The sequence below is a fragment of the Tenrec ecaudatus genome, chromosome 13 (genome assembly GCF_050624435.1).
Source record: "Tenrec ecaudatus isolate mTenEca1 chromosome 13, mTenEca1.hap1, whole genome shotgun sequence".
In the NCBI taxonomy this organism is placed as follows: Eukaryota; Metazoa; Chordata; class Mammalia; order Afrosoricida; family Tenrecidae; genus Tenrec; species Tenrec ecaudatus.
Window position 1 is genome coordinate 34,601,605 of NC_134542.1, and position 10,157 is coordinate 34,611,761.

Genomic DNA, 10,157 nt, shown 5'->3' on the forward strand with positions numbered 1-10,157 from the left:
CCTGTGAGGATTGGCAGTGTTTCCGTCTGTCTTACGTATGGTTGCTGTGAGTCAGACGGACGAGATGACACCTGTCACAGAGCTAGTAGAGGTAAAGTGACCAACTACCCTGGATTTCCCGGACCAAGGGATTTCCCAGAATTGACACTTTCAGGGCTAAGCCCTGGACCATATCAAACCAAGGTCATCTACTAGGGGCTGCTTAGCTTAAGTACTACCCTGTTGTTGCCAATTGCCCCAGAGTTGATTCTGCCCCACAGAACAAAACCTTGTGACATCATCACAATCACGGCTTACATCCATGACTGCAGCCTCTGTGCATTGTGGGTACTTTCCGACCTGGAGAACTCATTTTCCAGCATGATAGCAGGCAGTGTTGTGTTGTGATTCATTGTGACCATCTGGTTTTGATTGACTACTTTTTGGAAGTAGACTGCCAGATTTTCCCTCTTAGTCTGGAAGCTCTGCTGAAACCTATCCATCATGAATGACCGTATTGATTGTTATTTGAAAAAGCTTCTGGTGGAAATCATCAGTATATAGCGTTTATGTTCCAGAAACACACACTTATCATTATGCCATATTGGCATCTCCCTATTCAAGTCAGAGATGTTTAGAAATGGAAGATGCCAGTGCAAGGGCAGATCATCGGCAAGTTATGATTCTTTGGCTGGTAGCAACGAAATGAGGCGAACCCTTCCTCCATTGTAGGGTTCTTCTGTTTCACCCTGAGCTTTCCAGTCCCTACTCTGATCTCTTATGTGATGTGGAAAAGTAAAGAAAGAAGAGCATTTCTCAGATCTTCCTGACTATAAGAATCAATGAAAGTTCTTATTAAAAACAGATTCAGAGACTAATTTATTCAGAATCTCCAGGGAACCATCTGGAGAGGAAATATGTATCTACAGACATATCTATCATGGATGTGTATCTATTATAGTGTAATATCGATATGTACATTTGTGCAGTTATATAACGTGCAAAAGAGGATAGGTAAAACGTATTATGACAAGAGTGCCAGTTAATAAATGCATGAGCTAATTCCACACAAAATGCACTTAAACATGTCTCTGTGATTAGTGGATGGCTGCAGACAAGTCGGTCAGTCATGCCCGTGTCGTAATCTCATCAGAGGGCCTTCAAAGAAAAGTCCAATTCAAACAGTGGCTTCCAAAGGAATCTCTGCGCCAGTGAAAGGCAAGACAGAGAAGACAGCCCAGAGGCTATGCAATTGCTCCTTGGGATTCCCAAGGGTGAATTTTGATCGGTTTTGTAGAAGGGACACATGGCGGTCAGGGGTCATTGATGAAGACTTGGCAGAAACTTCAGGATGGTACTGGGGAGCAAATGGCCAAGACAGTTGCACCATGAAAAAATGTTCCATCCTGACAATATACCTGCTCATTCTCTCACCGTCCAAGGGCTGTCCCAGGAGAACCTTTCCCCGTTTCCTGGACAGCTTGGATTTTGTCCCTTCAAACTTCTTTCTGTCCTCCAAAACCAAAGAGCCTGTAATGGGATCACGATGTGAGTCTCGTGAGGATGTCAGAACTGCTGTTTTGACACGGTGTCAATGAGACACAGCAGAATTCTCACGGGAAGGAACTGAGAGATGGAAACACCACCTTTAGAGGTGTAGAAACAGCTGCTTCATATTTTGATAGTTTTATTTAATAAAGATGTAATATGATTTTGTAGCAGTACTTTAAGACTTACTCTCATATTAGTGTGTATTTTTTTTTGACAAGTTCCTAGTGATTCTTAAACGTAAGCACATCTTGGAAATTCAAGACTGGAAGTCGTGCCAGCGCATGTTTTCTTTAGAAGAAGCGGAGAGGCCAGCCTCCCTGGTCACCACAGTGGGGACCGACAGAGCGGAGCGGGAGGCTGTGGTTTCCACAGGGAGCACTCGCCGGAGGGGTCCATTTCAAGAAGCATGTCTTTCTGTTTCACAATACGCACCTTTAGAGTGGAGTTGAAATGTTTGGTTTTTAGCTTTTGCTTTTTCTTCGTTGGCTGTGAGGGAGTTTTTCTTCCGATCTGCCTGGCAGCAATGGCTTTGGCACCCATTATGAGCTTGGGAAGCAACTGGGGTGCTTTGCTCTGAGGGTGGGGGTGCTAACAGGCAGGTAAGAGAGGCTTCCGCTCTTTGTGCTATGCTCTTGTCTGAGTGGAGGACAGAGGGTTCCAGATTGTTAACCAGCAGCAGCTGGCAGCTTTATTGTTTTTTAATTAAATAACCCCCAGCCACAGAAGCACACACCAATCCCCCACCTCCTCCTCCTTCGGAAACTTCATTAAGCAAGAGGACTATAATTAAACCCGGAATCCAAGGCTGACACTCCCTCTCACCATCGGTCTATTGGTTCTGTGGCCGTCTCTGGGCAAAAAGGCCACTCTCCCCTCTGAATTTTATGGGCACAGGCTGATCACAGGGAGAGGTAATCTTTATCTGTCACTTAATGGGCAACTTGGCCCTCCCGTCGGGCCGGCCAGATGTGCTATTTGCCCTCACTCACCTCCAGGGTGGACGGCTACCCACCACATAAAGCGAGACTTCTGCCCAGAAGGGGTAATTTACCTCAAGCAGGTGAGGTCTCCACTGCAAGAGCAGGGGGTTTCTCTGACATTATTTTGCCTGGCAACCAGGCCCAAAATTTCAGGAATATTTCCCCTTGATTGTATGTGGAGAGCCAAGGGCAGTTTGAATTTCCTGCACCTTCGTATGTCTCAGCCTGGGTGTGCAGGTACCAAGGAGGCGGTCTCTGGCACACTGCCCCTCGCTCCTGTGACTCGTCATCAGCCTCCGCCTGTGCTTTCGCTCATCTGCCCTGTTGTTTGAGACCCTCTCCACGTACAGCACCCTCATGTCCCATGGAGTTTGCGTGCCTGTCCTCTCGACGGAAGCATGCCACCAGGTCTTGCGCTCCCCAGAACAGCTGGGTGAGTTTGAACCCCCAACCTCTCCCTTAGCAGCCAGCCTGGTGCTTCTCTGTGCCTTCTGGAGTTCATTTCTTCAGCCAGGTTCTCACCATTATCTGCTTGGTCAGCCATTCTCCTATTTCTGAACCCTCCTGCTTTCAATTCCAAATTGCAAAACCTACATGGTGCCTTGTTTCATCGACACCAGGAATCGGGGATCTTAAGATCAGAACCGACAACTTTGAAAATTCTCCCACACGGGGAGAGGAAGGAACGCAGAAAACAGAACTGCTTTCAGCTGCAATCTATTGTGCGGAGGCAAAGTCCCCCACCCCCACCAGCTTGAGCGAAGCTCTGAAAATATTATTTTCTGTTAAGCCCCCAAACTCTGTGAAAATGAGTATATCACTTACATCATTTCTCCTTGTAGCTCTGACAATTCATATTATCCGCGCTCCTGACATCTCCACTTTCATCCAATTGATAAATAATCTCTTTTTGATTTCTGTAACTGAGAAACATCATAAGCCCAACACACAAAGGAAGATTCATTGGTCTTTTATTTCACAAGTGAGCTCCTTGAAGAATGTAGTCTGTGTCGCCATTTGGGCATTAATTTCTGACATGTCACTTATCATATTTTGATTGTTTCTAAGAGAGAACCATATTTTAACTCTTTGGGATTTCACTGATCAAATACTGGCATCTGGTTGTTATGGTAACTCAAGTTCTAAAAATAATATAAAGGAAAGACCACCTTTAATTGAAATCACAAGAAGTTGTTATGGTAACTGGAATTTTAAAAAGTAACTAGGTTAAACTACATTTCATTTTATCTAGCACTTTGCACAAACAAATTCTGATTAAAATATCAGGTTTAATTTAATCAGTTAATTAATGTCACTAAATGTCATTTATCTTATAACTCATTTACATTCACTGCTGAATTATCCAACTTGCTAATTTATAACCATTCTGTTTTCCATTTAGCATTCTGGAACCTAGGGCAATTTGTGTGGTGAGAGTACAGTTGTTGGGCTTCTGTGTCTAAGTAAGGTCTGACTCTGCCTCCTCTGAGCCGACCTATAGAGCCTCTACTTCTTTATCTGTAAAGGAGGGGTGATATTACCAGCTCTGCTTTTGGTATATATTTGCATGGATCAAATAAAATTATGTATGGGAGCATGTTTTTATATTCTTGAATTTGATCCAATGTAAAATGCTATTATTATGCCACATTCATTTATTCATGTATTTCTGGGATATCTAGTTTTAAAAAGCAACCATATGAAAATAAATGACAAAGGTTTATACTTATAACAGTGAGTCCAGAAATGTCAGTCTAAGGACTGAATTAGTTAAGGAATGAGATGTATCATTATTATCGCCTAAGTGAAAATTCTGAAAGAAAAAACTAGAAGTATCGTAAAGGCAAGAATGGTAAAAAAAAAAGTCATTTCTGATGTTCCCTAGAGTGTCTTGTCACCACTGTACCCTGTCACCACTTATCTATTTACTATGCTGAGTAACTAATCCAAAAAGGTGGACCATATGAAGAAGAAATCTGCATCAGGTTGAAGGATGACTCATTAACAGCCTGCAATATACACATGACACGACCTTGCGGGTTGAAAGCCAAGAGGACATGAAACATACCAATGAAGGCCTTCAGTGTGGACTCTATCTCAATATGCAGAAAATAAAAACCCTTAATTGGGTCATACGCCCATCACAATAAATGAAGAAAAGACTGGAATCGTCCAGGATTTTCCTTTACCTGGCTCTACAGCCAGTGCTCATGGAAGAAGCAGTCAAGATATTAGGATACGCATCGCACTGGGAAAATCTATTGAGAGGATCCCTTAAACCGTGAAAAAGCAAAGATGTCACTTTGAAGAGTAAGGTGCACCTGACTCAAGTCACGATATTTTTAATCACCTCATGTGTATCCAAAAGATGGGTGAAGAAGAAGACCTAAGAATAACAGGTACCTTTGGATTATGGTGCTGGTGAAAAATATTAAATATATACCATGCCCTGCCAGAAGAATAAATAGATCTCTCTTGGAAAAAGCACAGCTGTAATGTTCCTTAGAATCAATGAAGGTGAGACTTCACCCCATGTCCTTTGGAAATGTTATCAGAAGGGCCAGTCCCTGGAGGAGGCCATCACTCATGGCAGAGGGTCAGCAAAGAAGAGGAAGTTCTTCAATGATATGGATTGACACGGTGGCTTCAACAATGGGCTCAAGCACAGCAATGACTGTGCACACGAATCAGAACCGACTCAAGCAAACCTAGCAATAACAACAATAGAGTGACTTGCACGGAGTAAGACTAGCACACGGTGGTTTGTTGGTTCATTCCACATGCAAGCGAACCTGGCCTGCAAGAAACTCTACCAACACTGAAATCATCCCTGTCTTGAGAAGGGAAGCAGATGACAAAGAAATGTCCTCACAAAACCTTCACAATCCTCATGACAGATGAGGGGCAGGTCAACTCTAGAGAAAGTTAGAGGGTGTAAGGGAAGTTATAATTCAGAACCGATTACAAGAATCTACATATAACCTCCTCCCTGGGGGACGGACAACAGAAAAATGGGTGAAGGGAGACGTCGGACAGTGCAAGATATGGAAAAATAATCATTTATAAATTATCAAGGGTTCATGAGGGAGGGGGTAGTGGTGAGAAAGGGGAAAGTGCGGAGCTGATGCCAGGGGCTTAGGTAGAGAGCAAATGTCTTGAGAATGATGAGGGCAATGAATGTACAGATATGCTTTACACAATTGATGTATGTATGGATTATGATAAGAGTTGTATGAGTCCCTAATAAAATGATACTTTTAAAATAATAATAATAATAATAAAAGGCTGAATGAAAAGGTAAACACTGAAGAGCATTGTGACGGAGGAGAAGGTTTGTGCCAGGCCTCGGAAGGTTTGGGGGGAAACGGTGAGCCTTCTGTTTAGTGGGAAACTATACCAAAGACACACCCTTGTCCCCAAAGCTATGTTTGGTGACAGCAGGAGAGAGGCCACTACAACCACCCACTGCCATGAGGTTGACTTCGATCATAGCAACCCTAAAAGAACAGCACTGCTTCTTTGGGTTTCTGAGACTGGAAATCTTTCTGGGAGTAGACAGCTACCTCTGTCTCCAAAGGAGTGGCTACTGGTTTGAACTGTTGACCTCGTAGCCAATGCTAAACCGACTGCACAAGTCTGGAAAATGCAGAGCCCTGGATTGTTTTTGCCATTCAGCACCGAGAGAATTTTATCCCAGGAAAACGTGTTTGAGGTGTTTTTCTTTTAAAGACCATTTATTAGGTTTAAAAAGGAAACTGCAAAACTGAATTCAATAATTCTTCAAACATCTACAGAATGTAACATTGAGCCAACTTCATTAATTGTCATGTTTACTACTCATAAATATTTCATTACACTTAAAACAAGTTAAAGGTTATCTTTTTCTCGCTTTGTAAGGATTTCCAAGAAATCACAGCCAATTTTGAAGTAAATGAGTTCTCATTAGCCAAATGATTTCTGATGCCAAGTTACAATTCCTCTCCCTCCCAAAATTGCATCACAGATCCACGTTACCATATTTCCTATAGTGTAGTCTCCATACATTGAGTTTGAGACGCCTTAAAGTTTTCAGTAGCATAGACAGATGTTTGTGAGGAAAACAAAAAACAAAACCCTACCTCAAACTTCAAAATAGTAACTGCCATAGCAAAACAACGATAGACATTCCTGTGTCCAAGTCACGGAGTCCCTCCATCGGAGACAAAGCAGAGGATCTTCTCCCATCAAGAGTGACAACCCTGGGGCAGCTCTCATCTGTCACAGTTTCTTTGCCCTGGAATTGATTCAATGGTACAAAACAGCAACTGGATTTAAGGTCATCGGAACAGTGACCGCACAGGTAGGGGGCTGTGTTGTGGGAAGATGGTGAACCAAGACCTGAATTTCATTTCTGGCTCGATTGCCAAATAAGTGCCTCTCAATTGCTTGACTGCTCTACACGTATTTTTGAAAAGTTGCAACTTCCTGGCTCTTAGGAGCAAAGTTGCTATCAGGCAGCGTTTCCTCCTTATCTTCTCTCCTCCAGCCTATCGCATCTGTTCGATAATGATCTAAATTTCCTGGGTGGAATTCCTTCCTACTTAAAGGATCTGTAGACATTTCTGTTTCTCTGAACCAGGGGTCCAGTTCGCTGCCCCTCAGACCTGTTGGAGGGCCGGACGATAGTTTAAGAGAAAACTATGAACAAATTTCTATGCACACTGCACAGATCTTATTTTGAAGTAAAAAAGCAAACGGAGCAAAAACACCCGGCGGGCTGGATAAATGTCCTCGGCGGGCCGCAGTTTGAGGAGGCCGGCAACAAATGCTGATTGAGATGCTGATATTATTACTGCTGCAATTATGTCTCACTAGTCTTGAGAGCAGGATTTTGTCTTAACCTACGCTCTATCCCCCGAGCTCCATTCGGTGAATGGTGCAGGGATGGCAAGTCCATCTCATGGGCCAGGGTACTGACTCCTTTTTCTTTCAGGACAGGTGTCCACTGGAGATTCATTCAGTTGAGTCAGAAAGGATCTCCGAATCCTTCTCGGTACAAAGGGCTGCTTCCAGTGTGTGGGAGACAGCATGGATACGAAATCCACTGGTCCTTTCTGAAACGCTGCTTGCTGAATAAACCAGAGCAACCTTCTGTTGAACTTCGTCCTGTTCAGAATAGAGCACATTCCCCGTATCTTTCTGCTATCAGCCCCGGTTGCTATTTGAAAGTCAGAACAAGTAAACCAAGGGTTATAACGCATTAAGAAGAAAGTTATTTTCTGTTTTCCTTCACGTGTTAGCCTGATGGGGGAACCATTAAGGCAAGTAAATGGTATGTAAGAAGGGGCTTCAAGAAGTTCATGGAAAAATTCCATTATCTTTCAATTCCATTTTTCCACAAACTTTTTGAAGCCCCTTCCTGTAATACCGATATGATTTTTGTAGTATTTTATAGAAAGTGTCTCTAGTCCAAGCCAAGTTTATGTCTCTGGAGTGGATATACCCCAATTATATTAATGCACTGCAGAATGAAGGAGAGACTTTGCCATTCTATAAAGCTAGACACTGGACATTGATAAGGTGATGCTTTCCTGGGTGGGTTAGAAATGAGGCTCATTACTGAAATGGCTTTTAAGGTTTTTGTTTTTAATCATAGGATCCTTAAACCAGGAAGTTCTCAAGGGGTCTGAGGCTTCGGCCCTCTTCCTGTACCTTACAGTCCTTACTCTAACCACCAGCGCTCCTTTCTCTCAGAGTTACTTCAAAGTAGCTAATTTTTGCTTTTCTTTTATCTGAAACATACACCCACACCCACTTTCATCCCCGTTCTTCTATAATTTGCATATATCTTTTTAATTGGCTTACTCGTGCTCCCTCTCTTAATTGGATTTTTATTTTCTGTGGCTTTTAAGGACACCTACCTAATCTTGAGTTGAGCTGGTTCATCGGGCCATCATTTCACCTACACAGTTTACATAGCTAGGAGCCCTGGTGAAGTAGTGCTTATGAATTGAGCTACTGACTCCAAGGTCAGCAGTTCAAACCCCCGGCATAGTATTTATGCATCAGGCTAATAACCACAAAATCAGCAATTTGAAGCCACTTTATGGGAGAAATATGAAGTTTTGGAAACTCAGGGGCAGTTCTACCCTGTTCTTACAGGGCTTCTATCAGTCAGAATCCACTCGATAGCACTGAGTTTGAGTTGGCAGGCCTCAAAGATGTGGGCAAATATAGTTATTTTATGCTGTTCTCTCTTATCTTTCTTTGAAATAAAACTTTGAACTTTTGAACTTGTATTACTCTTCCTGAAACATTAACTTCGTCTGCTTATGAATTAATATTATCTACTTGCGAGAAAGCTGAGGCTTTTCACTCCCATCGAGTTGCTGGCTCAGAAACCCACAGGGCCGGTTCTACCCTGTCCTATCAGATCGCTATGAGTCAGCATCGACTCAATGGCAGTGAGTGACCTGTGTATGCGGAGCCCTGGGGGACAACGGTTCCAGAGGTTCGTGGATAATCACCTCAAGTTTCAGTCCCCCAGCAGCCCCTCTGCACAGAGAGGTGACATTTCTAAAGATTTATACCCACAAAAAGTTTCAGGTTGCTATGAGTTGATTGACTTGTATATTAGCACTTTGAATAATTCCCTTGTGTGATAAATGAGTATCTTGGGATTTGGGGTTTCGGCAATTTTGTAAGACTGAACTTTCTCCCAGTCTGTCAAGACCCCCCCGCTATTGAGTCCATGCGACTGTCTAGGACAGAACAGAATGAGCCCCTTCAGGTTTCCAAGACTCCACATTGTTATGGGAGCAGACAGCCTCCTCTTTCTGGCGCAGAGCCCTGGGGACCTCTAACAGCTCCTTACACCACCAGGATTCCTTGGTCCTCCCTTTGTAAGCAAGTGGAAAATAGAACATATTTTCTAACTATTTTTCAGACCTCATATAATGGGCAGCAGAGAATTTTGATCTATGGTAGAAAGTTAACAAACAGGTTGGGCCTAGAATCACCCTTTCCTTCTGTCTCCGGGCACTTTATAGGCTGTGGTCTAGGGAGGAACTCAGGAGAGCTCTGTGTTCTTGCTAAATTAAACAACAACAACAAAACAGAAACAAACAAACAGAGCAGATTAGAGCATGGGCAGACTAAGGCAGCTGGGATTTAGAAGATAGGAGTATAGGATATAAGGGCCCTATCAAGAAAATCAGCTCCGGAAATCAATTCTATTCACTGTCTTGTTCTCTAAGCAGATTTGATTCATTTTCTTTTTATTTATTTATTTTTCTAAGGGGAGAGCATGAACGCAGTACCCCACTCCCACAAATGATGCAGTCGAGTTTCCCACATCTGGGGAAATTGCAGGGGTCAGCACATCCGGAGTGCAATGGATAAGCCTCGCCCTGGGAAAACCACCTTCCTGATCACGGTGTCTCCCCTGCCAGGTACGTATGATTTGTTTTATTTTCTTCAGGAGTTTCTCTAGGGTGTACAATAGCCACCCTTGCCTCATCACTGATATAGGGAAAGGAATAAGTTAAAAATATATATATATATCATAACCAAATGTCTGTTATTCTAGACTCAAGATGTGTTAGCATCTGAAAATGGATATTGCAATGTGTCTATAGAAGGTTCAAAGAGAGAAGAAAAGCAAACTAA

General features: G+C 42.9%; 1 non-coding gene across 1 annotated transcript; it reads right to left on the bottom strand.

Moving 5' to 3' along the window:
* Positions 1-9,784: 9,784 nt before the first annotated feature.
* On the bottom strand, positions 9,785-9,948 carry LOC142425258 (U1 spliceosomal RNA). Its single transcript, XR_012779607.1, has one exon. It is a non-coding gene; the product is annotated as a U1 spliceosomal RNA (small nuclear RNA).
* Between the last annotated feature and the right edge of the window lie 209 nt (positions 9,949-10,157).